Source organism: Hevea brasiliensis, chromosome 4 (genome assembly GCF_030052815.1).
Source record: "Hevea brasiliensis isolate MT/VB/25A 57/8 chromosome 4, ASM3005281v1, whole genome shotgun sequence".
Taxonomy (NCBI): Eukaryota; Viridiplantae; Streptophyta; class Magnoliopsida; order Malpighiales; family Euphorbiaceae; genus Hevea; species Hevea brasiliensis.
In genome coordinates this window covers 58,195,131-58,222,599 of record NC_079496.1, presented here as the reverse complement: position 1 = coordinate 58,222,599, position 27,469 = coordinate 58,195,131, and positions in this window count along the sequence as shown.

Here is a 27,469-nt window from a genome sequence, read left to right as displayed (position 1 = left end):
GCCAATACCATTTCTAAGCTTAATGTTAATTGAGCAGAATTTTCAGTTTTCATACCTTATTTTTATTGTTCCATTGGTCAAATTTTCAGTGGGAATTTGGCAAAATGATCAACATGAAAGTTGTTCCTTATTTTGTCTAGTTGAATTTCCTTTTTTGAATCACTTCATTTGGAGCTTTTTAGCTCAAGTTATAGTCCAAAAACCACAACTGGCCGGGTTAAAATTTTTCTGGACTGAGCATATCTATAGTGCAGTGAATAGTGATTACAACTCACTTGTTGAATAGGTTCTGGTCATAATTTGGATTAGGTTTCTTCATGAAATTTGTTGGTCTATATCTCAGCTTGTTGCTGGTAAAATTTCAGGTCAATTGGACATTTCTACATTGAGTTATGGCCAAATGAACAATCACTGTTCATTTGGTCGTTCTGCAGAAATAGACTGCAGGTCACCCAGATTAGGGCAAACTTTTGGTCCACTTGGTTTGGTTTTATGGGCATGGTTTCTTCACCAACATTGTGCCATTGTGTGTCTTGTTTTATGTCCAATTGGCCTTGCACCAATTGAACCTCTACAATTCAAGTTGTGGCTGCCCAAACCTACTGGACTCAAGTCCAATTCTGCATGTCACTCCATTCTGCAGGTCACTTTCGTGGCAGCCACACCAAACCCAATCCCATCACTCAACACACTTCATTTTTAATTTAAACAGAACTAAATGGTCACTAATTGACCATTAAAACCTATTTTCATCATCACATGGTCAAAATCCCATTTTTCCACCCCAAACCCTAACTCACTCATTACCCTTCATGCATTTTCATTGCATTTCTTCAATCCACTTAGTAAATATATATTATGGGCAGCCATGATAGTCTTTTAATTTTATTAAACTCAACACAATCAAACCATAACCATGGCTACCAAAAATCTAGGGTTTCCATCCCAATGGTATTCAACAATTTTTCTTTGCAATTTACACATATTCAAAGTTCTTAACATGAATTTAAAGAAAAATTCATGGTTGGGTCACTAACCTCAAAGGAGTGAGATTTTCCCACTTGCTAAAGCTCTTGTTTTCCTCTTCTTTTTGTTCCCAAAAGAATCATCAAGGTGTAAGAGCAAGTTTTTGTGTTGAGAAATTTAAGTTTTAATGGATGGAAACCCAAGAAATCAAGCTTGGTAAAGCTTGGTTATGGAGGGCAAACGGGGTGGCAAGGAAGGAGAGAAGAAGAGCAGATGGTGGTTCACGAATTTTGGACTTCTTTTCTTTCTTTTTCTGCCAATTAATTCTTTTTAAATACTTTGGTGCCATTTGTCAACACTTGATTGGGTTGGAGACTTTTAATGACATCATTATGATGTCATAATTTCAATTTCTTTCATATTTCCATCCTTTTCTTGCCCAATTAATTTCAATTAAATTTTTAACAACATTTAATCATATTTTATGTTATATAAATTATTTATTTAACTGGACAGGTTCGCCCAAAAATCATCTTTGAAGATGAAATGACCAAAATGCTCTCCGTTTGGTTTAACGGGCCAAAATTGTCTGTACCGATTGAAAAATTTTTCAAGTATTTTCTTGACATTCTAATACCATAAAAACCTCAATGACCCTTCTTTGGTGTCCCAATAATTATTTTATAATTTTTTCCTGGCTCTAGGGCTTTTAGTTGCGAGAACTGCAACTTCTCAATAGGTTACCCATCGCTAGGGCACTGGCTCATTTAACTTGGTTGTATTTTATTTCTAAAATTTTTTCTAAATTTTTCTTATTAATATTTGAGTTAATTATGGTTCCTCACTTTAGTTTAAATTTTTTTTCGAACGTTCTAGTTGTCTGGACCGAATTTGGTCACCGGAACAGTAGACTATACGGACTAGCTAAAGTGAGGATGTTACAAGTTCAGAGCCCTGTCACTAGAGGTTCACAACCACCTAGCAGAGGTCGAGGTAAGGCTAGAGGTAACCCAACAGGCAGCCAAGGCACAGTGAATCAATCAGAGCAAGGCAGTGCTCCGGTCAGAGTCTATGCAATGAGACAGAGAGAAGAGGCCGAGACATCTGATGTTATGGCTGGTACCTTCTCAACTTTTAATCAAGATGTGTTTGAGTTATTTAATCCGGGTTCTACCCATTCTTATGTGAGTGCTAGCATCATTGATTGCATTGTTGTTCCATGTACAAAAATGGACTTTGAGGTGCTAGTAACAAGTCCGTTAGGACAAGAGGTCAGGGTTAATAGAATGTATAGGGATTGTCCTTTGGTGATCCAAGGACACACTTTTCTATCTGATCTCATTGAAATGCCCTTCATAGATTATGATATCATCTTGGGCATGGATTAGTTAGCCAGGCATCACGCTATGATTGACTGTAGACTGAAAACAGTCACTTTTGGTCTCCCTCAGTACAGTGATGTGATAATACATGGGGAGAGGCAGCTATTCCCATCAAACATCATTTCGGCTGCACTAGCCAGAGAAATTATCAAAAAGGGGTGTGAAGCATATTTGGCACATGTGGTAGACACCCAAGTGGGGAGTCTAGCATTGAAGGACATCCCTACAGTATATGACTTTCCAGATGTGTTTCCTGATGAATTGCCAAGATTACCTCCAGAAAAAGAGGTGCAGTTTCAAATTAATGTTATGCCTGGTGTGGATCCAATCTCCATAACACCATATAGAAAGGCACAAGCAGAGTTGAAGGAGTTGAAGATACAGTTGCAAGAACTACATGAAAAGGGCTTCATCCGCCCTAGTGTGTCACCTTTGGGAGCGCCAGTGTTGTTTGTTAAGAAGAAAAATGGTACTCTCCACTTATGTATTAACTACCGGCAGTTGAATAAGGTGACTGTTAGTAGTATGCCCTAGAGCATATCATTTAGTATATATCCTGTACATGTTTTTATTAATAAAAGGCATTTCCACTTTTCCGTTTATATAATATATTTATGTGTAATAGAAAAGGTCCATTGATATTTTGTTAGAAATTCTATTCTTAAGTTGTTAAGAATATGAGTGATAGTATTTCTAGTATAAAGTATCATAAATAGGTTCACAATCAAGGATACTTCATAATAAGGACATGACTTATCCAAAAAGATTGTATTCATGTTTGTTTCCAAGTTATTTATATGAGATATAAATAAGATGAAATGGTGAGTCTCATGCCATATAACAAACATGATAGGCACTTATACATGATAAGTAAGCCGAACCAGTGACACTTATGACAAGCACATAGAGTTTACTCTTGTCAATGTTTTGTCATAAATCATATCAGTGCATATAATCTTTAGACCTGAGATAGCACAGTTATCTTGTATATAGGTAGTTTGAGTTTGATACTGCTTTCATACTTGTACTGTGTATGGGTATATGGGCATGTGTTGGCTCCTACTAGTTATATATGGAGGTAGGTGTTGATCAAGATAGAATCTGTTCCTCTGAGTAAATAGAGATAAAATCCTATGTCCATTTAATTATTCTTGATGTTTCATGTTCCTGGCCAGGACAGATAGATTTATTCAGAAAAGAGTTTCTGATGAGAAAATCTTTTTAATCAAGAACTGGAATTAAAAGAGAACATAATATTCATAGCAAATGGGGTTTGACATAAACCATGACTCCAGCTTGAGTTGGGATTTTGTAACAGAGAGATTCTAGTGCATGGTAACATATGATTATAGGTTCATTTAAGGTAAACCTTATTACTAATTGGGTGTCCATGGCATGCTATGCTAGGTGTTAACCATGGTCTATGAGGTGCATAAAATGATTTAGAGAAATCATTTACGGTAAGAAAGAGTTCTGATGATATTAAGAGTTGATATCATGTCTCTTTGCCAATTAGTGATGAACCTAGTAAGTCACACACATACACAAGTTATCACCTATTTAAATATGATTTAATTAATTAATTAAAGAGTTTAATTGATTAATTAAATAGGTTTGGTTTGCAATTAGATTGCAAAGTCTCTAGCATGACTTGAAACCAAATCTAGATTATTGGATGTATAGTATCAGTTAAATTTATATTTAAAGTGTTTAACTATGAGTTTAATTAATAAGAAATTAAATAATAGAGATTAATTAATTAATTTATATTTGATATAAATTAATTAGAAGAAGAAAAATAATTACTTTGGGTTGAGAACTCAAAATTAAGACACAGGGGCATTTTGGTCATTTCACAATATGACAAATGGCACCATGAGATGGTGGCACATGGGATTAGACATAAGCTTGCCAAATGTTTTTTAATCATGTAGGATGATTAAAATCAAGATTAAATATAGGTTTGATGTCACACCTTACCCTTCTGTAAGGCATAACATGATCCCGTAGAATACTTAATGAACTACCGAACTTCACCTACCGATAACTCATTAAGTACCCTACAAAGGATTTTAAAACAATTTTCTTACATTTTGGAAGTGGTGAGCATTTTGGTAGGAATTAAAACTATTTATTCAAAGTTTAAATACTAGTAAAAATTTTTGTCCATTTTAATTTTGACAGAGTTCCGTTTGTAATTGGAGAAAACAGTTCTTCAAATACCTAAGAAAAACACTTCCAAAAATTTTTCACAACTCCCAACCTCCAATAAATCTCAATCAACTCAATTCAAATCACTTCAAAGTAATTCCACAATACAAATCAAAATTTATCATCTCAAAATATTTAATATTTTATTCACAAGGCATAAAACATGAAATTCACATGTACAAATATTAAATTTACAGAAGGAAATCCAAAATAATATTATTACAATTTATTTACAACTGCTTAACTTACATTGATACATACAACATTTCTATATTTACATCAAAATTATCTACAAGGGTATAAAATAATACCCGTACAAAATGATCGATGTGGTCCACAATTCGATAGTAGCTCACTCTGCTGCTTTCTCCTTGCTCTTATTTGTGACAGCAAAATAAGCTATCACTGAGTATAAAAATACTTAGTAGTGCACAATAAAAATTTAAAATGCAATACATAAATCATTCATTGATGAACACAATTTAAATACTTCTCAATCACATTTCACAAATATCAAAGCTCATAACAATTCCATTTAGTCAAATAATTTATTAAACACAGTGTTGCCAAAATCATATACACAACTTAAGGCATGACACAAAATTTCCGATCAATGCCATGTTGTACACCACGACAAAGCAATCTACAACCCAAATAATCGAAATCAATGAGGGAGGTGGCTAGCTAGCTAATGAGTACTCATCCGATCTCAACCTCAACTGGTAAACCAGAGAGGGAGGAAAATAAACGATCTCAACCCCATAAATGGAGGAGGAATAATGTGATACTGTCATGCCAAGTGTGAACATAAAATCAATTCAAAACAATTTATTCAAATAATTTATTGAAAATCTCGTAAACTTTCAAAGTCATATTCACAATCATAAATGGCAACACAATTCGTAACTAGCTAAAAAAAATCAATTTTTCAAGAATCATATATTCAAATAAAAATTACTGTGCACAGACCTGACGTGAGTCGCCTTTAGGCCTTGACTCAGTCTCTTCGAGTTTCCAAGTCTTTTTCAGCTGAAACACACAATTTCACAGTGTTTCAGTACCATAACTTAGCATAAATACAAAAATAAATTTCACTTCATTTTTACCTAGCTTTAATGTACTAATTTCGACGTTCTCGAAGTTTTTGTGTTTCGGGTTACCATTCACTACACTATTCAAGTCAAATTGTTGACTTTTTAAGGCTTAATAGGTATGGGAACTCCAACTTCACCCACATACCACATTTTGGTCATTAAATTTGTTGGTTTTGGTCATTTTCTCAAAGCTTAAGTCCTTTTGGCCAAATTGTCAAAATTTCAGTTTTGGTGCTCCAAGTTGCACTGTTCCATTGGTAATTTTACTGTTAGAATTTGGCAAAACTTCCTTCATAGAAAATATTCCTTATTGTCTTAAGTTTATTATCATTTTTGAATCACTCCAATTGGAGTTTTGTAACTCAAGTTATGGCCATTTGAACCTGGGCTGCCGGATTAGACACAACCCAGATTTTCTGGGTAATTTGTGGTGCTGGCAGTTTTGGGTCACCAACTTGGGGTGGCCAAATGGCTTGGTTGCTGGCAGAATTTGGACTTATGTTCTTCATGAAAGTTTTAGGTCTATATCTCATCTAACCACTGGTAAAATTTCAGGTCATTTGGACCTGCCTAGCTTGTGTTATGACCAAATGAACAAATACTATTCATTTGGTCAGTTTGTACAGTGGCAGACTGCACTTATCCAACTTTGGTCAATTTGTTCACTAGGTTTTGTTCACTTTTTGGGCATGGTTCCTAAATGAAAATTGTGTCATTTTATGTCTATTTTCATTCGCAATTGGTGCCATATCAATTGGACTTATAAAATTTCAGTTTTGGTCCTTCAAAGTTGACTTGGTCATGCTGCCAGCAGCATGACCACACACCCTCCGAATTTAGCTTCAATTCCAACAATTCAAACACAACTCATTTGGTCACAAATGACCATTTTTCCCTTCACAATAGGTCAAACATGCCATTTACTCATTTCTCCAAATTTTTGCCTCAAAACCCTAGGCCTCCAAACCCTAATCACACTAAATTGTTGCATTCAATCTCATTTAAGCATTTCAATCTTAACCATTCAACTAAATAAGGTTTTTAAACTCATTCAAATCCATCAAACCATACAAAATCATACTCCCCTTCAAGCTGGCCGAAAATTCAGTTTGGTCCTCCCCCCATATTTTTATTTCATTTCATTAGTTTCTAAGTTCATTTCAACAACTAATTATGCATTTAAAATGGAAAATAACAAGTTAACATACTAACCTCTCTTAAAACTTCAATTCTCTATCTTTTGCTCTTCTTTCTTCTTGTAATCTTCTTCTTAAGTTGCAATAACAAGCTCTAGTAAGGTTTTTAGGGGAGTTATGAAGGTTGAGTGGAGGAAAATTAAGCTTAAGTGCAAGCTTAAATGAAGAACTTTCATGGAGGAATTTGGGAAGAGTGAGGAGGCAAAGAGAGGTGGAAGATGACTAAATGTTTTTTTTTTATTATTTTCTTTTCTTTTATCTAATTTTGGCTTATGGAAGACCACAAAATCTAAATTAATAAATAATTTAATTAATTCCTTTATGGCATCATGCATGAAGTCATGCATGATGTCATCACCTTTTTACTTTTCCATTTTTTCTTTTTTCTTTTTTATTTATTTTTTTCTATTAGTTCTTTAATTTAATTCTCGATTCTAAAATTTTCTTTTCTCCGATTTTATTTGACAGTTAGGTCAGGAGTCAGCTCTAGGGGTCAATTGACCAAATTGCCCCTCCCCGGTTCATCTCGGTTTGCAAATAATTCCATATTTCTTCTGGCTCGTTGACCTAATTATTTAACTGGCTTAACAGTTCTTTTTCGGGATTTTCTCTTTTTCACTATGTTCATAAAGGTCCTAAGGACTGCAGCGTCACATTTTACAGTTCGAAATTTAAGTTTAAAATGACTTCGCAGTCATTCCCGAGGAGGTCACCCATCGCTATGACTCTCGGCTCGTTTAACTTCTTATGTTCTGTTTTTCTTATTTATACTTAACTAATTGAATATTACTAATTATTTGTGTTTATGGTTTCTCTAGTTGTCTTAAGTAAGGTTCTAATCCCTTTAATTTTTCGGACCGACACCGGTCACCGGAACAGTGAAATCTACCAGGCTATGCAAACGGGGGTGTTACATTTGACACTTCGCACAATGTGATTGGGTCACTTAAACTTAGAGCTAATCAAAGGGTGACATGTGGCAAGAGTTTAATGTGTTAACCTAGCTATATAAGTGTTGTTATGAAAAAGAAAAATACAACCAGCAGCCACTCCTCTTTTGTCACTCCATTTTGAGGCTCTCCATCTATTCTTCTTCATCTCTCATCAATTCAAAGAGATTAGCCATCAATCTCTTGAATTAAGAACACTAGAAATTGTTTCTAATATCCTGTTTACATCTCTAATCTCTTAAAAGGCAGAACTTGAATTTCTAATTAATAGAAAAAGCTTTAGAAGCTGTTCAAGGGCTGCCACAGGTGTTCTTGGTGTGGACAAGCTAGAGGGACAACATCTGGTGTCCTGAAGATGAATCTCAAAGACACAGACACGCTGCAGTGCATCAAGAGGTTAGTGTAATCGTTCTTGATTTAATATAGGGTTCTAAAATTAATCTGATTAATTTAAAAATCTTAAATGGAAAATACAGATCCAAAAACATATTAAAAGAGTTTTAATAGGTTGTTTATAGTTGAAAGCAAATAGATAAAAATAAATCTTGCATGATGCATGTGACCCTAGGTGAAAATTTTTGAATTCAATGGTATAAACTTGTGTTTTTCACGCTTCCGTTCCTTCAATTGGTATCAGAGCCACTATATTTGCCATTTAGATTGTTGATTATATGATTTGATTGCGTGTTATGATCATAAGATGATTTATCCATTGCTGGTTGCAATGAAGGTTTGGCGGCATGCTTGAGAAACACCATCAATGGTGCGCATGGTTTGGCTTCCATGGGTGGTTCAAGGTTTGGCTTTTAATTTTGCAATTGTTGTATGATCTAAGGCCTATTCTTTGACTAATTAAAGTGTTTAATTAGTAGTTTTAATCACACAATTAAATTATGATTCAAATCAGAATTTTAAAAATTATTTGAATGTGATTCAAATCTGAATTTTAAAAGTTATTTGAATGTGATTCAAATCTGAATTTTTAAAGTTGTTTGAATCATATTTAAATCTGATTTTTTAAAGTTGATTGAATAATATTCAGATATGATTTTTTAAAAATGTTTGAATGTGATTCAAATATGATTTTTTAAAAAATGTTTAAATGTGATTAAAATCTAAATTTTTAAGGTTATTTGAATGTGATTCAAATATGAATTTTTAAATTTGTTTGAATGAGATTCAAATCTGAATTTTTTAATTTATTTGAATCATATTCAAATCTAGATTTTTAAGTTGAATATGAGATATTCAATTTAATTTAAGCATGTATGTTTTATTTAATTGTTAAATAGTGATATGCATGATGGATGATCATGGACTATAAAAGACCAATGTAATTGGATTTATTTCTTTTATGTTTCTTTGGGATTATAAATTAATTAATTTATTTTAGGCATGTATTATTAAGTTTGTAATAATTTTTGGATTGTAATTTCATTTATTTAAGTTCTTGTAAATTCACCTTGGTATGCCAAGGATTACTATGTAATATTGGATTGCAAGAAGTTCAAGGAGGTCAAGAGCATTGGTGGGATCAATGGGAGGAATTCAAGATCAAGTGTTGATTATGTACTCCTTCAGCAACTCTTGTAAAATGAATGAATGAAATGCACCTAGGAATGCCCTGATTCAATTCTTGGTGGCTCAGAATTGAATCCCTTAGAAAGTCCATGATCATACCATATTTACTGCTTATCCATGAATGCATGAGATGTATGGGAAAGTATGCAATTATATGATATATGCATGCTAAATGGATAATGTGCAAAGTGAGACCTAAATAGTAATTAGGATGACCATAAAATCTTCCAAACAAATGATTAGGTTGAAAATGCTATAATTAAAGTAATTATAACATAGGCCCTTCATTGGGGCAATTATTTTAAGAAATTTTAAATAGTTGCATAAGATGCAATTAATTTAAGAGATTTTCTTAAGAATAATTGTTAAGCATGAGATATTGTAAATATGTAAATCGTTTGGTGGCCAATATTGGATGTACCTGAGGAAATTAAAATTATTTGCATAATTACTGGCTCAATGGGATCAACTTAACTAATGTAAGATAAGTCAATAATGGATGTACCTAAGATTTTGAGCATTAGGGGCTAGGTAAAGGATTGAACCTCACATGAGATGTGATGGGCAAGGAGTTGCTCACTTATAGTTTATTGTAATTCCAATAATGGATGTACCTGAGGATGATCAATAGAATTATAAGAATTCAATCACCCACTAGAAATCCATCCAACTAGGATTTCAGTTTCCTACTTTGGAAGTGTAGGATTCACTAAGTTAGTGGGAGGACCAATTTGATTAAAAGAGTATAATCATTTTGGTTAATTACATGGTACATTTACTAATTACTCTGGTTATTTTCTACAGTTAATTTTCTGATAAAAATGAGTACAGAACAACCACCACCATCCAATATCCTTGCAAGCATACTTGATCGCAATAGGTTGACAGGACTTAATCTATCTGATTGGCTAAGAAATTTGAAACTTGTCCTGAACCTTGAACATATGGGATATGTTCTAGATTCAAATGTTCCTGGTCCCTTACCTCCAGAGGCCACACAAAATGAACATGAAACTTTGGACAAGTGGAAGGAGCATAATATGAGAGCTAAGTGTCACATGCTTGCTTCCATGAGTAATGAGTTACAGAAGCAGCATGAGAATATGTTGAGTGCGAGTGAGATGCTCCTTCACCTACAAGAGTTGTATGGTGAGCACAGCATGAATGCTAGGTATGAGATATCTAAACAGCTATTTCATATGAGGATGTTTGAGGGACAGAATGTTGGGGATCATGTCCACAAAATGATTCGGCTGATTGAGCAGTTGGAACATCTTGACTTCAACATGGATTTCCAACTATAGACGGATTTGATCCTTCAGTCCCTTCCTGAGTCTTTTGGGAATTTTGTGACAAATTTTCATATGACTCAACAGGAATGCACCTTAGCTGGTTTACTCAACATGCTAGTTATTGCCCAAAAGAATATGCCGGGCAATAAAAGAAAAGAGGTAGCTTTGATTGCATCTTCTTCTACTGGAAAGTCCAATAAGAAGAAGGGCAATAAGAAAAAGAAACCTCAGATTCCTGGTCCTTCCAAGAAGATAGCCAAACAGAAAAACAAAGATCAAAGTTGACAAAGGTAAAGAAAAGTGTTTCCATTACCAGCAGGAAAGTGTTTCCACTGTCCAGAGTATAGTTATCTAAAAGAATGCAATGCCATGATGAAAATCAATTCAAAATTCAAAATATATTAGGTCATGTTGTAGAAGATAAGATTGCAAAATTGGAGAAAATGGGGATTTTATCCTCATTGGGCTCTGAGCCTACTCCAACTTGTGAATCTTACCTTCAGGGCAAAATGACTAGATCACCCTTTGTTGGACAAGGGTTAAGGGCTAAAAATATTTTAGAGCTAACATATAGTGATGTATGTGATCCATTTAAGGAAATGGTTAAAGGCAATTTTAATTACTTTATTACCTTTACTGATGATAAATCAAGGTTTGGGTATTTGTATTCGATAAAATACAAACATGAATCCTTTGAAAAGTTCAAAGAATTTAAATCTAAAGTATAAAATCAAACAGGAGAGAGTATTAAAGCTCTTTGATCAGATTGTGGAGGAGAATATTTGAGTACTGAATTTGATGAATACTTGAAAGAGCATGGCAATGTTTCCAACTGACTCCTCCAGGAACACCACAGTTGAATGGTGTATTTGAAAGGAGAAATCGTACCCTATTGGTTATGTTACGTACTATGATGAGCTATACTGATATGCCAATCTCTTTTTGGGGATTTGCATTAGAATCAGCTTTGTATATTCTGAATAGGATTCCATCAAAATCAGTTTCTTCCACACCTTATGAGATATGGCATGGAAGAAAACCAAGTCTTAAGCGTGTTAAGATTTGGGGTTGTCACACCACCCCTCTGTAAGGCATAACATGATCCCGTAGAATACCTAATGAACTACCGAACTTCACCTACCGATAACTCATTAAGTACCCTATAAGGGATTTTAAAACAATTTTCTTATCTTTGACAAGTGGTGAGCATTCCTAAATAGTATTTAAAACATTTAGTTGAAATTAAAACTAATTAATATTTTTGGCCATTTTAGTTTTCCGCAAATTTTATAAAAATTTTGACAGAGTTTTCTCTGTATTTTGAGAAAACCGTTCTTCGAATACCTGTAAAAAGCACTTCTAAAAGTTTTTCTCAACCACTACTTCAGTTTCACAATCAAACTCAATCAATTTCTCAAAATTCACAAGTTCAATAATTCTCAAAATACTGTCGATCAATTTCATTCATATTTCATTAAAAACAAAATAATTTATACACAACCTTACAAATTTATATCAAAAGAAACACAAACTAAACTTTATTATTAACTTCATACAGATTTGTGTACAAGCTGCTCAAGACCCATTTTTACATGTCCATACATTTATGTGCAATATATACATCAAAAGAAGTATTTATAGTTAGGGTATAAATTATACCCGAAGGCTTCAAGCTGATGTCTTCACACACCTCAGCAGCTCAGTCTGCTCCTCCTCCAGTCACTGTATCTGTGACAGCAATAAAAGCTATCGCTGAGTACTAGGACTCAGTGGTGCACAATATACTAAAATAATCTTTATGCAAAACTTAAATCACATTTATTCAAAAAAATTGACTAAACATGAGCATTAAACACAAAAACATAAATTATGAGATTTTAATGCAAACCAGGTTCATTTCAAAGTATCAAAACACATTTCATAAAACCCACAGTTAGATCATGCCATTCGAAACAAATAGAATCTCAATAGCCAGGGGCTAAAGAGAAATCACATGAATCTCAATAGCCAGAGGCTAAAGAGAAATCATATCACAAGGCTAGCTAGCTCAAATATATGGATATCCATTCACATCCTCTTCTACTGGCACACCTCAACACTTCTCCAGAGAAGGAATCAAAATTCGAAACTAATTACCCCCACTAGTCGTGCTAGTGAGGTGTTCAAATATGTGGTCATGACACTGTGGTTTCAAAACTTATCTTAACAATTTGCTAAACATTGTCTTTTAAAATATACATAATAACTTTCAACAATTTAGATCAAACATCATAAGAATGCCATAATCCAATATTTCATATTATTCAAAATGATATGCAAAAGATGATTATAAAAGTATATGTTGTGCACAAACCTCAAACGAGTCGCCTGTTGGCCTTGACTCGACTCCTCGGGTTCCTTCCCGGTATTCTTTTCCACTGAAACACGAAATTTTCCAATGTTTCAGTACTAAAACTTAAAATAAATCCAAAATAAACTTAACTTCACATTTACCTAGCTCTAACGTGTTAAATTCGACGTTCTCGAAATTTTGTGTTTTAGGTTACTATTCACTACACTATTCAAGTCAAATTATTGACTTTCTAAGGCTTAATGGGTATGAGAACTCCAACTTCACCCACATACCACATTTTGGTAACCAAACTTGTTGGTTTTGGTCATTTGTTTAAAGCTTAGGTCATTTTGGCAAAATTGCCAATTTTCGGTTTTAGTTCTCCAAAGTTGCACTGTTCCATTGGTCGATCTACTGTTGGAATTTGACAAAACTTCCTTCATAGAAAATGTTCCTTATTGTCTTAAGTGTATTCTCATTTTTGGATCACCTCAATCGGAGTTTTGTAGCTCAAGTTATGGCCAAAATAAGTTTCTTGTTTCGTGTCTTGTTCATACTGAGATTTTGGTGCTGGCAGATTTTTGGTCCAACTTTGGTTAATAATTTGATCAAGTTAAGTTCATAATTTGGTCTCACTTTCTTCATATGAAATGTTTTACTATGTCTTAGGTTTCCATCGGTTCAAGAATCGCCTAAATCCGAGTTTTCTAGAGAGAGTTATAGCCATCCAAACATTTCTGCTCAATAAAAATTCTGCAGAATCTCAGTACAGTAAATTTAACTTTGCTCAATGATTTGAATGAGTTAATGGCCTAATTTGGGTTGGTGTTCTTCATAAAAGTTTTAGGTCTATATCATATCTAATTGCTGGTAAAATTTCAGGTCAATTTGACCTACCTAGCTCGAGTTATGACCAAATGAACAGTTACTGTTCATTTGGTCAGTTTAGTGCAGTGGCAGCCTGCTATCAACTCACTTTGGTCAATTGTTTCACCAAGTTTTGGTCAGTTTTTGGCTATGGTTCCTTAATGAAAATTGTGCTCTTTTATGTCTATTTTCATCTCCCATTGGTGGCATATCAATTGGACTTGTAAAATTTGAGTTTTGGTCCTTCAAAGTGGGTTTGGTCATGCTGCCAGCAGCATGACCATTTACCTCCGAATTTAGTTTTCATTCCTATCATTCCCACACAAGTTATTTGGTCATAATTGACCATTATTTCACTTCACAATAGGTCCAATATATCATTTATGCATTTCTCCAAAATTTTGCCTTAAAACCCTAACATTCAAACCCTAGCTCTTCCATCTCATGCATTAAATCACAACTAGTGCACTTAACCTTAACCATTCACTAATCAAAGCTTTTAAACTTATTCTAATGCATCAAATTCATGTAAATCATACTCCTCTCAAGCTGCCCAAAATTCAATTTGGTCCTTCTCCCATGTTTTTGAAGGAACGAAAGCGTGAAAAACACAAGATTATACCATTGAATTCAAAAATTTTCACCTAGGGTCACATGCACCATGCAAGATTTATTTTTATCTATTTGATTTCAATGATAAACAACATATTAAAACTCTTTTAATATGTTTTTGGATCTGTATTTGCCATTTAAGATTTTAAAATTAATCAGATTAATTTTAGAACCCTAGATTAAATCAAGAACGATTACACTAACCTCTTGATGTCTTTGGCGTGTGCGCCTTTGAGATTCGTCTTGAGGACACGGATGTTGTCCCTCTAGCTTGTCCACACCAAGAACACCTATGGCAGCCCTTGAACAGCTTCTAAAGCCTTTTCTATTAATTAGAAATTCAAGTTCTGCCTTTTAAGAGATTAGAGATGCAAACAGGACACTAGAAACAATTTCTAGTGTTCTTAATTCAAGAGATTGATGGCTAATCTCTTTGAATTGATGAGAGATGAAGAGAAATAGCTGGAGAGGCTCAAAGTGGCGTGACAAATGAGAGGAGCGGCTGCTGGTTGTGTTTTCTTTTCATAACCCCACTTAAATAGCTAGGTTAACACATTAAACCCTAGCCACATGTCACCTTTTGATTAGCTCTAGGTTTAAGTGACCCAATCACATTGTGCCAAGTGTCAAACCTATATTTAATCTTGATTTTAATCATCTTACATGATTAAAAAATATTTGGCAAGCTTATGTGTTATGCCATGTGTCACCATCTCATGGTGCCACGTGTCACTGTGAAATGACCAAAATGCCTCGTGTCTTAATTTTGAGTTCTTAACCCAAAATAATTATTTTCTTCTTCTAATTAATTTATATCAAATATAAATTAATTAATTAATCTCTATTAATTAATTTCTCATCAATTAAATTCATATTTAAACACTTTAAATATAAATTTAATTTATACTACACATCCAATAATCTAGATTTGGTTTCAAGTCATGCTAGGGACTTTGCAATTTAATTGCAAACCAAATCTATTTAATTAATCAATTAAACTCTTCAATTAATTAATTAAATCATATTTAAATAGGTGATAACTTGTGTATGTGTGTGACTTAATAGGCTCATCACTAATTGGCAATGAGACATGATATCAACTCTTAATATCATCAGAACTCTTTCTTACCATAAATGATTTCTCTAAATCATTTTATGAACCTCATAGACCATGGTTAATACCTAGCATAGCATGCCATGGTCACCCAATTAGTAATAAGATTTACCTTAAATGAACCTATAATCATATGTTACCATGCACTAGAATCTCTCATTACAAAATCCCAACTCAAGTTGAGTCATGGTTTATGTCAAACTCCATTTGCTATGAATATTATGTTCTCTTTTAATTCCAGTTCTTGATTAAAAGATTTTTCTCATCGAAACTCTTTTACGAATAAATCTATCTGTCTGGCCAGAACTTGAAACATCAAGAACAATTAAATGAACATAGGATTTTATCTCTATTTACTTAGAGGAACAGATTCCTTCTTGATCAACACCTACCTCCATATATAACTAGCAGGAGCCAACACATGCCCATATACCCATACATAGTACAAGTATGAAAGCAGTATCAAACTCAAACTACCTATATACAAGATAATCGTGCTATCTCGTGTCTAAAGATTATATGCACTGATATGATTTATGACAAAACATTGACAAGAGTAAACTCCATGTGCTTGTCATAAGTGTCACTGGTTCGGCCTACTTATCATTTATAAGTGCCTATCAAGTTTGTTATATGGCATGAGACTCACCATTCCATCTTATTTATATCTCATATAAATAACTTGGGAACAAACATGAATACAATCTTTCTGGATAAGTCATGTCCTTATTATGAAGTATCCTCGATTGTGAACCTATTTATGATACTTTGTGCTAGAAATATTGTCACTCATATTCTTAACAACTTAAGAATAATATTTCTAACAAAATATCAATGGACCTTTTCTATTACACATAAATATATTATGTAAACGGAAAAGTGGAAATGCCTTTTATTAATAAAAATATGTACAAGATACATACTAAATGATATGCTCTAGGGCATACTACTAACAGTTTTTATTTCATTTCATAACTTCTAAGCTCATGTCAACCATTGCATATGCATTTAAAGAAGTAATATAATGAGTTAACACACTAACCTTTCTTAAATCTTCAAAACCCTAACTTTTGTTCTTCTTTCTTTCTTTCTTTCTTGCTCAATCCTCTTCTGAAGTTGCCTAGATAAGCTTTAACTATGGTGGCTAATTTTTCTATGGTGAAATTTTATGATATACAAGCTTAAAATTGAGCTTTAATGGAGTTTGTGGAGATGGAGAGTTAAGAAAAAGAGAGAGATGAGAGAGGAGATGAAGGTTGACGGAAATGAAGAAGAAAAAAAACCAATTTCTTTTCTTTTTATTTTGCTTATGGAAGACCACAAAGTCACAATTTAATAATTCATTTAAATAAATTCTTTTATGACATCACCTTTGACTTTTCTAACTTCTTTCTTTTCTTTTTTTTTCTATTTATTTTTTTTCTATTAGTTCTTTAATTTAATTCTCGATTCTGAAATTTTTTTTTCTCTGATTTTATTTGATAGTTAGGTCAGGAGTCAGCTCTCGGGGTCAATTGACCAAATCGCCCCTTGCCGGTTCATCCCGGTTTGCAAATAATCCAATATTTCTTCCGATTCCCTGACCTAATTATTTGACTGACTTAACAGCTCTTTTTTGTGATTTTATCTTTTCCACTGTGTTCATAAGGGTCCTAAGGATCGCAGCGTCACCTTTTACGGTTCGAAATTTGAGTTTAAAATGACTTCGCAGTCGTTCCCGAGGAGGTCACTCATCGCTGTGACTCTCGGCTCGTTTAACCTCTTATGTTCTGTTTTTCTTATTTGTAGTTAACTAATTAAACATTACTAATTATTTGTGTTTATGGCTTCTCATGTTGTCTTAAGTGTGGCCCTAATCCCATTAATTGTCCGGACCGACACCGGTCACCGGAACAGTGAAATATACCAGGCTATACAACGGGGGTGTTACAATTCTCCCCCCCTTAAATAAATTTCGTCTCGAAATTTTACCTGGTATCAATCTCTGAATAGCTGTGGGTGTTGTCTTCTCATGTCCTCCTCTCGTTCCCAAGTAGCTTATTGGCCCGAATGATGGTTCCACAGCACTTTTACCAACGGTATCTGCTTATTCCGTAGCTTCTTCACCTCATAAGCCAGAATCTTTATGGGTTCTTCTTCCTATGTGAGGTCTGGATTCACTTCAATTTCTTCTACTGGTAGTACATGAGATGGGTCTGATCGATACCTCCTCAACATAGACACATGGAAGACATTATGTATCTTCTCCAACTCTGGAGGTAGTGCCAACCGATATGCCAAAGGACCCACTCTTTCCAGAACCTCATATGGCCATATCGCCAACTCTGGATTTTCAGCTGATGCTATTTTCTGCATGGCTATATCGCCTCGCCCAACTATTTCTCTGATAATGTGGTAGCGCCTTTCTATGTGTTTGGATTTTTGGTGAGACCTTGGTTCCTTAGCCTGTATGACTGCTCCATTGTTGTCACAGTGTAATGGAACTACTGACTCAATGGAAGGAACTACTGTAAGTTCTGTCACGAACTTCTTTATCCAAACAGCTTCCTTTGCAGCATCTGATGCAGCAATATACTCAGCCTCAGTAGTGGAATCTACAGTCGTGCTCTATTTGGAACTCTTCCAACTGACTGCACCTCCATTACAAATGAACACATATCCAGAGGTAGACTTTCTATCATCGATATCTGATTGGAAATCAGAATCAGTATAACCATCCAATTGTAAGTCTCCACCTCCATAAATCAAGAATAAATCCTTAGTTCTTCTTAAGTACTTAAGAATATTCTTGACAGCTATCCAGTGTTCCAAACCTGGATTGGATTGATACCTGCTAGTCAAACTAACAGCATATGCGATATCAGGCCTAGTACACAACATTGCATACATTAAACTTCCAATAGCCGAAGCATATGGAATCCTGGCCATCTTATCTCTTTCTTCAGGTGTCTTTGGAGACATCTCTTTAGAAAGGTGGATACCATGTCTCACTGGTAACAATCCTCTCTTGGAATCAAGCATGTTAAACCTCTTTAACACCTTTTCCAAGTATAGACTTTGGGATAAACCAATTATTCTTTTCGCTCTATCTCTATAGATGCGAATCCCAATAATATAGGTTGCCTCCCCTAAGTCTTTCATGGAGAATGTATTTGACAACCATACCTTTATAGTCGTCAACATACCTGTATCATTACCCATCAACAGTATGTCATCCACATATAAGACAAGGAAAGTGACTCACTAACCTTCTTATATACACATGGCTCATCCTCATTTTTGATAAAACCAAAGATTTAATGGCTTCATCAAAGCGGATGTTCCAACTCCTCGAAGCTTGTTTCAACCCATAAATGGATCGCTTTAGCTTGCATACCTTGGAACCATCTTGGGATTCAAATCCCTAGGTTGTTCCATGAAAATGTTTTCTTCAATGTATCCGTTGAGAAAAGCGTTTTGACATCCATCGCCAAATCTCATAATCATAGTATGCACTATTGCTAATAAAATCCTAATTGATTTAAGCATGGCAACAAAGTAGAAAGTCTCCTCATAGTCTATTCCTTGCCTTTGGCGAAACCCTTTCGCTACTAGCCTTGCCTTATAGGTCTCTACCTTTCCATCAGAACCAATTTTCTTCTTGAAAACCCATTTGTTCCCTATAGGTACAATACCTTCAGGTGGGTCAACAAGATCCCAAACTTGATTCTTATACATAGAATCAATCTCAGATTTCATAGCATCAATCCATTTTGAGGAGTCTATATCTGATATAGCTTCTTCATAGGTAAGTGGATCATCTCCATGATCTACTTCTTCATGAGTAGACAACTCTTGTTCTTCATCATGAAGAAAACCATATCTCACTGGTGGGTGAGATACCCTGGTTGTTCTACGAGGAACAGCTGTAGATGTTTCATCAATGGGTATAGGTTGACTAGATGGATCTATATCCATCTGATCTGTTGGTTGGTCAGAATTCTCCAATTCTAACTCTATTTGCCTTCCTTTGCCTCCTTCTTGAACAAATTGTTGTTCAAGAAATGTGGCATCTCTACTTATCACAACCTTTTGTGAAGTAGGCAAATAAAAATAATATCCAAAACTATCTTTTGGATATCCAACAAATCGACCTTTTTCTGATCTGGTCTCCAATTTATCAGTGTTCACTTTTGATATAAGCTGGATAACCCCAAATCTTAACATGCTTAAGACTTGGTTTTCTTCCATGCCATATCTCATAAGGTGTGGAAGAAACTGATTTTGATGGAATCCTATTCAGAATATATAAAGCTGATTCTAATGCAAATCCCCAAAAGGAGATTGGCATATCAGTATAGCTCATCATACTACGTACCATATCCAATAGGGTACGATTTCTCCTTTCAGATACACCATTCAGCTGTGGCATTCCTGGAGGAGTCAGCTGAGAAACAATGCCATGCTCTCTCAAGTATTCATCAAATTCAGTACTCAAATATTCACCTCCACGATCTGATCGAAGAGCTTTAATATTTTTTTCCTGTTTGATTTTCTACTTCAGATTTAAATTCTTTGAACTTTTCAAAGGATTCATGTTTGTATTTCATCAAATACAAATACCCAAACCTTGATTTATCATCAGTAAAGGTAATAAAATAATGAAAGCCCCCTCTAGCCATTTCTTTAAACGGACCACATACAACACTATGTATTAGTTCCAAAATATTTTCAGCTCTTAGCCCTTGTCCAACAAAGGGTGATCTAGTCATTTTGCCTTGAAGGCAAGATTCACAAGTTGGAGTAAGCTCAGAGCCCAATGAGGATAGAATCCCCATTTTCTCTAATTTTGCAATCCTATCTTCTGCAACATGACATAACCTTAAGTGCCAAATATATTTTGAACTTGAGTTGGTTTTCACCATGGCATTGTATTGTTTTAGATCACTTGCATTCAATTTGTGTTTGTCATTATTATCCAAATAATAAAGACCATCATTCATATAACTCGAACCAACATATTTATTTCCAAAATAAATATTGCAAACATCATTTGTGAACTGAAATTCATAGCCATTTCTAGTCAAACTAGATATAGAAATGATGTTCTTAAAAGCATCAGGTACATATTAAATATTATCCAAACAGAAAACATGTCCAAACATGTAAAAAGATTTAGATCCTATGGCTAAAGCTTCAACAGTTGAGCCATTGCCAATCCGGACTCTAATATCTTGAGAACGCAAGTCGCTATCGCTTGCTAGTTCCCGCATATCATTAGAAATGTGAGAATCGCACCGCTTTCTAAAACCCAAGTCGTAGATGAACTATAAGTATCATCGTAATCTAAATAACAAGATATGGACACACCTTCCAAGGTGTATCCTTCTTGTCCTTCAGAGAAGCAAGATACTGCAGCGGTTCCTTTTCCAAAGGCCCATCCTTTGGCAAGGGAAACACTTTCCTTTGCCTCCATAAGCTTTAGTCTTCCTTTTCTGCTTAGCTATTTTCTTGGAAGGACCAGAATCGAGGTTTCTTTTTCTTATTGCCCTTCTTCTTGTTGGACTTTCCAAAGAAGAAGATGCAACTAAAGCTACCTCTTTTCCTTTATTGCACGGCATATTCTTTTGGGCAATAACCAGATGTTGAGTAATTCAGCTAAGGTGCATTCTGTTTAGTCATATGGAAATTTGTCACAAAATTCCCAAAAGACTCGTGAAGGGATCAAGGATCAAATCCGTTTGTAGTTGGAAATCCATGTTGAAGTCAAGATGTTCCAACCGCTCAATCACCGAATCATCTTGTGGACATGATCCCCAACATTCTCATCCCTCGGACATCCTCATACGGAATAGCCGCTAGATATCTCATACCTAGCATTCCTGCTGTGCTCACCATACAACTCTTGTAGGTGAAGGAGGATCTCACTAGCACTGCATGTTCTCATGTTGCTTCAGAACTCATTACTCATGGAAGCAAGCATGTAACACTTAGCTCTCATATCATGCTCCTTCCACTTGTCCAAAGTATCATGTTCCTCTTGTGTGGCCTCTGGATGTAAGGGACCAGGAACATTAGAATCTAGAACATATCCTATATGTTCAAGGTTCAGGACAAGTTTCAAATTTCTTAGCCAATCGCATGATTAGGTCCTGTCAACTGTTGTGATCAAGTATGCTTGCAAGCATATTGGATGGTGGTGGTTGTTTTGTGCTCATTTTTATCGTAAAATTAACTACGTAAAATAACCAGATTAATTAGTAAATGTATCATGTAATTAACCAAAATGATTATGGCCTTTTAATCAAATTGGTCCTCCCACTAACTTAGCGAATCCTACACTTCCAAAGTAGAAAACGGAAATCCTAGTTGGATGGATTTCTAGTGGGTGATTGAATTCTTATAATTCTATTGATCATCCTCGTGTACATCCATTATTGGAATTACAATAAACTATAAGTGAGCAACTCCTTGCCCATCACATCTCATGTGAGGTTCAATCCTTTGCTAGCCCCTAATGCTCAAAATCTCGGTACATCCAATATTGACTTATCTTGCATTAGTTAAGTTGATCCCATTGAGCCGATAATTATGCAAATAATTTTAATGTCCTCAGGTACATCCAATATTGGCCACCAAACCATTTACATATTTACAACATCTCATGCTTAACAATTATTCTTAAGAAAATCTCTTAAATTAATTGCATCTCATGCAACTATTTAAAATTTCTTAAAATAATTGCCCCAATGGAGGGCTTATGTTATAATTACTTTAATTATAGCATTTCCAACTTAATCATTTGTTTGGAAGATTTTATAGCCATCCTAATTACTATTAAGGTCTCACTATGCACATTATCCATTTAGCATGCATATATCATATAATTGCATACATTCCCATACATCTCATGCATTCATGGATAAGCAGTAAATATGGTATGATCATGGACTTTCTAAGGGATTCAATTCTGAGCCACCAAGAATTGAATCAGGGCATTCCTAGGTGCATTTCATTCATTCATTTTACAAGAGTTGCTGAAGGAGTACATAATCAACACTTGATATTGAATTCCTCCCACTGGTCCCACCAATGCTCTTCACCTCCTTGAATTTCTTGCAATCCAATATTACATAGTAATCATTGGCATACCAAGGCGAATTTACAAGAACTTAAATAAATGAAATTACAACCCAAAAATATTACAAACTTAATAATACATGCCCAAAATAAATTAAAATAAATTAATTAATTTACAATCCCAAATAAACATAAAAGAAATAAATCCAATCACATTGGTCTTTTATAGTCCATGATCATCCATCATGCATATCACTATTTAACAATTAAATAAAACATACATTCTTAAATTAAATTGAATATCTCATATTCAACTTAAAAATCCAGATTTGAATATGATTCAAATAAATTTAAAAATTCAGATTTGAATCTCATTCAAACAAATTTAAAAATTCAGATTTGAATCACATTCAAACAACTTCAAAAATTCAGATTTGAATCACATTCAAACATTTTTTAAAAAATCAGATTTGAATCACATTCAAATATTTTTTAAAAAATCAGATCTGAATTTTATTGAATCAATTTTAAAAAATCAGATTTAAATATGATTCAAACAACTTTAAAAATTCAGATTTGAATCACATTCAAACAACTTTTAAAATTCAGATTTGAATCACATTCAAACATTTTTTAAAATTCTGATTTGAATCATAATTTAATTGTGTGATAAAAACAACTAATTAAACACTTTAATTAGTCAAAGAATAGGCCTTAGATCATACAACAATTGCAGAATTAAAAGCCAAAACTTGAATCACCCATGGAACCATTGTTGCCGCCACCAATGGTGGCTTCTCCATGTGTGACACCACATCTCATGATCCAACCAGCAATGAATCTCTTCATCTCATGATCAAACACACAATTAAATTATATAATCAACAATCTAAATGGCAAATATAGTGGCTCTGATACCAATGGAAGGAACGGAAGCGTGAAAAACACAAGATTATACCATTGAATTCAAAAATTTTCACCTAGGGTCACATGCACCATGCAAAATTTATTTTTATCTATTTGATTTCAATGATAAACAACATATTAAAACTCTTTTAATATGTTTTTGGATCTGTATTTGCCATTTAAGATTTTAAAATTAATCAGATTAATTTTAGAACCCTAGATTAAATCAAGAACGATTACACTAACCTCTTGATGTGCTGCAGCGTGTCTGCGCCTTTGAGATTCGTCTTCAGGACACCAGATGTTGTCCCTCTAGCTTGTCCACACCAAGAACACCTATGGCAGCCCTTGAACAGCTTCTAAAGCCTTTTCTATTAATTAGAAATTCAAGTTCTGCCTTTTAAGAGATTAGAGATGCAAACAGGACACTAGAAACAATTTCTAGTGTTCTTAATTCAAGAGATTGATGGCTAATCTCTTTGAATTGATGAGAGATGAAGAGAAATAGCTGGAGAGGCTCAAAGTGGCGTGACATATGAGAGGAGAGGCTGCTGGTTGTGTTTTCTTTTCATAACCCCACTTAAATAGCTAGGTTAACACATTAAACCCTAGCCACATGTCACCTTTTGATTAGCTCTAGGTTTAAGTGACCCAATCACATTGTGCCAAGTGTCAAACCTATATTTAATCTTGATTTTAATCATCTTACATGATTAAAAATATTTGGCAAGCTTATGTGTTATGCCATGTGTCACCATCTCATGGTGCCACGTGTCACAATCGTGAAATGACCAAAATGCCCTCGTGTCTTAATTTTGAGTTCTTAACCCAAAATAATTATTTTCTTCTTCTAATTAATTTATATCAAATATAAATTAATTAATTAATCTCTATTAATTAATTTCTCATCAATTAAATTCATATTTAAACACTTTAAATATAAATTTAATTTATACTACACATCCAATAATCTAGATTTGGTTTCAAGTCATGCTAGGGACTTTGCAATTTAATTGCAAACCAAATCTATTTAATTAATCAATTAAACTCTTCAATTAATTAATTAAATCATATTTAAATAGGTGATAACTTGTGTATGTGTGTGACTTAATAGGCTCATCACTAATTGGCAATGAGACATGATATCAACTCTTAATATCATCAGAACTCTTTCTTACCATAAATGATTTCTCTAAATCATTTTATGAACCTCATAGACCATGGTTAATACCTAGCATAGCATGCCATGGTCACCCAATTAGTAATAAGATTTACCTTAAATGAACCTATAATCATATGTTACCATGCACTAGAATCTCTCTGTTACAAAATCCCAACTCAAGCTGGAGTCATGGTTTATGTCAAACTCCATTTGCTATGAATATTATGTTCTCTTTTAATTCCAGTTCTTGATTAAAAGATTTTTCTCATCGAAACTCTTTTACGAATAAATCTATCTGTCTGGCAGGAACTTGAAACATCAAGAACAATTAAATGAACATAGGATTTTATCTCTATTTACTTAGAGGCAGATTCCTTCTTGATCAACACCTACCTCCATATATAACTAGCAGGAGCCAACACATGCCCATATACCCATACATAGTACAAATATGAAAGCAGTATCAAACTCAAACTACCTATATACAAGATAACTGTGCTATCTCAGGTCTAAAGATTATATGCACTGATATGATTTATGACAAAACATTGACAAGAGTAAACTCCATGTGCTTGTCATAAGTGTCACCTGTTGACCTACTTATCATTTATAAGTGCCTATCAAGTTTGTTATATGGCATGAGACTCACCATTCCATCTTATTTATATCTCATATAAATAACTTGGGAACAAACATGAATATAATCTTTCTGGATAAGTCATGTCCTTATTATGAAGTATCCTCGATTGTGAACCTATTTATGATACTTTGTGCTAGAAATATTGTCACTCATATTCTTAACAACTTAAGAATAATATTTCTAACAAAATATCAATGGACCTTTTCTATTACACATAAATATATTATGTAAACGGAAAAGTGGAAATGCCTTTTATTAATAAAAATATGTACAAGATACATACTAAATGATATGCTTTAGGGCATACTACTAACAGTTTTTATTTCATTTCATAACTTCTAAGCTCATGTCAACCATTGCATATGCATTTAAAGAAGTAATATAATGAGTTAACACACTAACCTTTCTTAAATCTTCAAAACCCTAACTTTTGTTCTTCTTTCTTTCTTTCTTTCTTGCTCAATCCTCTTCTGAAGTTGCCTAGATAAGCTTTAACTATGGTGGCTAATTTTTCTATGGTGAAATTTTATGATATACAAGCTTAAAATTGAGCTTTAATGGAGTTTGTGGAGATGGAGAGTTAAGAAAAAGAGAGAGATGAGAGAGGAGATGAAGGTTGACGGAAATGAAGAAGAAAAAAAACCAATTTCTTTTCTTTTTATTTTGCTTATGGAAGACCACAAAGTCACAATTTAATAATTCATTTAAATAAATTCTTTTATGACATCACCTTTGACTTTTCTAACTTCTTTCTTTTCTTTTTTTTTCTATTTATTTTTTTCTATTAGTTCTTTAATTTAATTCTCGATTCCGAAATTTTCTTTTCTCTGATTTTATTTGACAGTTAGGTCAGGAGTCAGCTCTCGGGGTCAATTGACCAAATCGCCCCTTGCCGGTTCATCCCGGTTTGCAAATAATCCAATATTTCTTCCGATTCCCTGACCTAATTATTTGACTGACTTAATAGCTCTTTTTTGTGATTTTCTCTTTTCCACTGTGTTCATAAGGGGTCCTAAGGATCGCAGCGTCACCTTTTACGGTTCGAAATTTGAGTTTAAAATGACTTCGCAGTCGTTCCCGAGGAGGTCACTCATCGCTGTGACTCTCGGCTCGTTTAACCTCTTATGTTCTGTTTTTCTTATTTGTAGTTAACTAATTAAACATTACTAATTATTTGTGTTTATGGCTTCTCATGTTGTCTTAAGTGTGGCCCTAATCCCATTAATTGTCCTGACAGACAACGGTCACCGGAACAATCAAATATACCAGGCTATACAACGGGGGTGTTACAATTCTCCCCCCCTTAAATAAATTTCGTCTCGAAATTTTACCTGGTATCAATCTCTGAATAGCTGTGGGTGTTGTCTTCTCATGTCCTCCTCTCGTTCCCAAGTAGCTTATTGGCCCGAATTATGGTTCCACAGCACTTTTACCAACGGTATCTGCTTATTCCGTAGCTTCTTCACCTCATAAGCCAGAATCTTTATGGGTTCTTCTTCCTATGTGAGGTCTGGATTCACTTCAATTTCTTCTACTGGTAGTACATGAGATGGGTCTGATCGATACCTCCTCAACATAGACACATGGACGACATTATGTATCTTCTCCAACTCGAGGTAGTGCCAACCGATATGCCAAAGGACCCACTCTTTCCAGAACCTCATATGGCGATAAAGCGAGGACTCGGTTTCGCCTTTCTGCGAATCTCATAATTCTCTTACAAGGAGAAACTTTGAGTAAAACTTTCTCACCCACTGCATACTCAATATCCCTTCTTTTCAAATCAATATAGGACTTCGACTGCGATGCGGTCTTAAGTCGATCTCGAATCACCCCGATTTTCTCTTGATTTGTTGAACAATTTCGGGTCCAATCATCTTTCTTTCACCCACGTCATCCCAACACAATGGGGTTCTACATTTCCTGCCATACAAAGCTTCATATGGAGGCATCCCAATGCTTGATTGGTAGCTGTTGTTGTAAGCAAACTCAATCAAAGGCAAGTGTGTATCCCAACTACCTTCAAACTCAATCACACAAGCCCGTAGCATGTCCTCAAAAATCTGAATTACCCTCTCGGGTGGCCATGCATGCGTGGGTGGAAT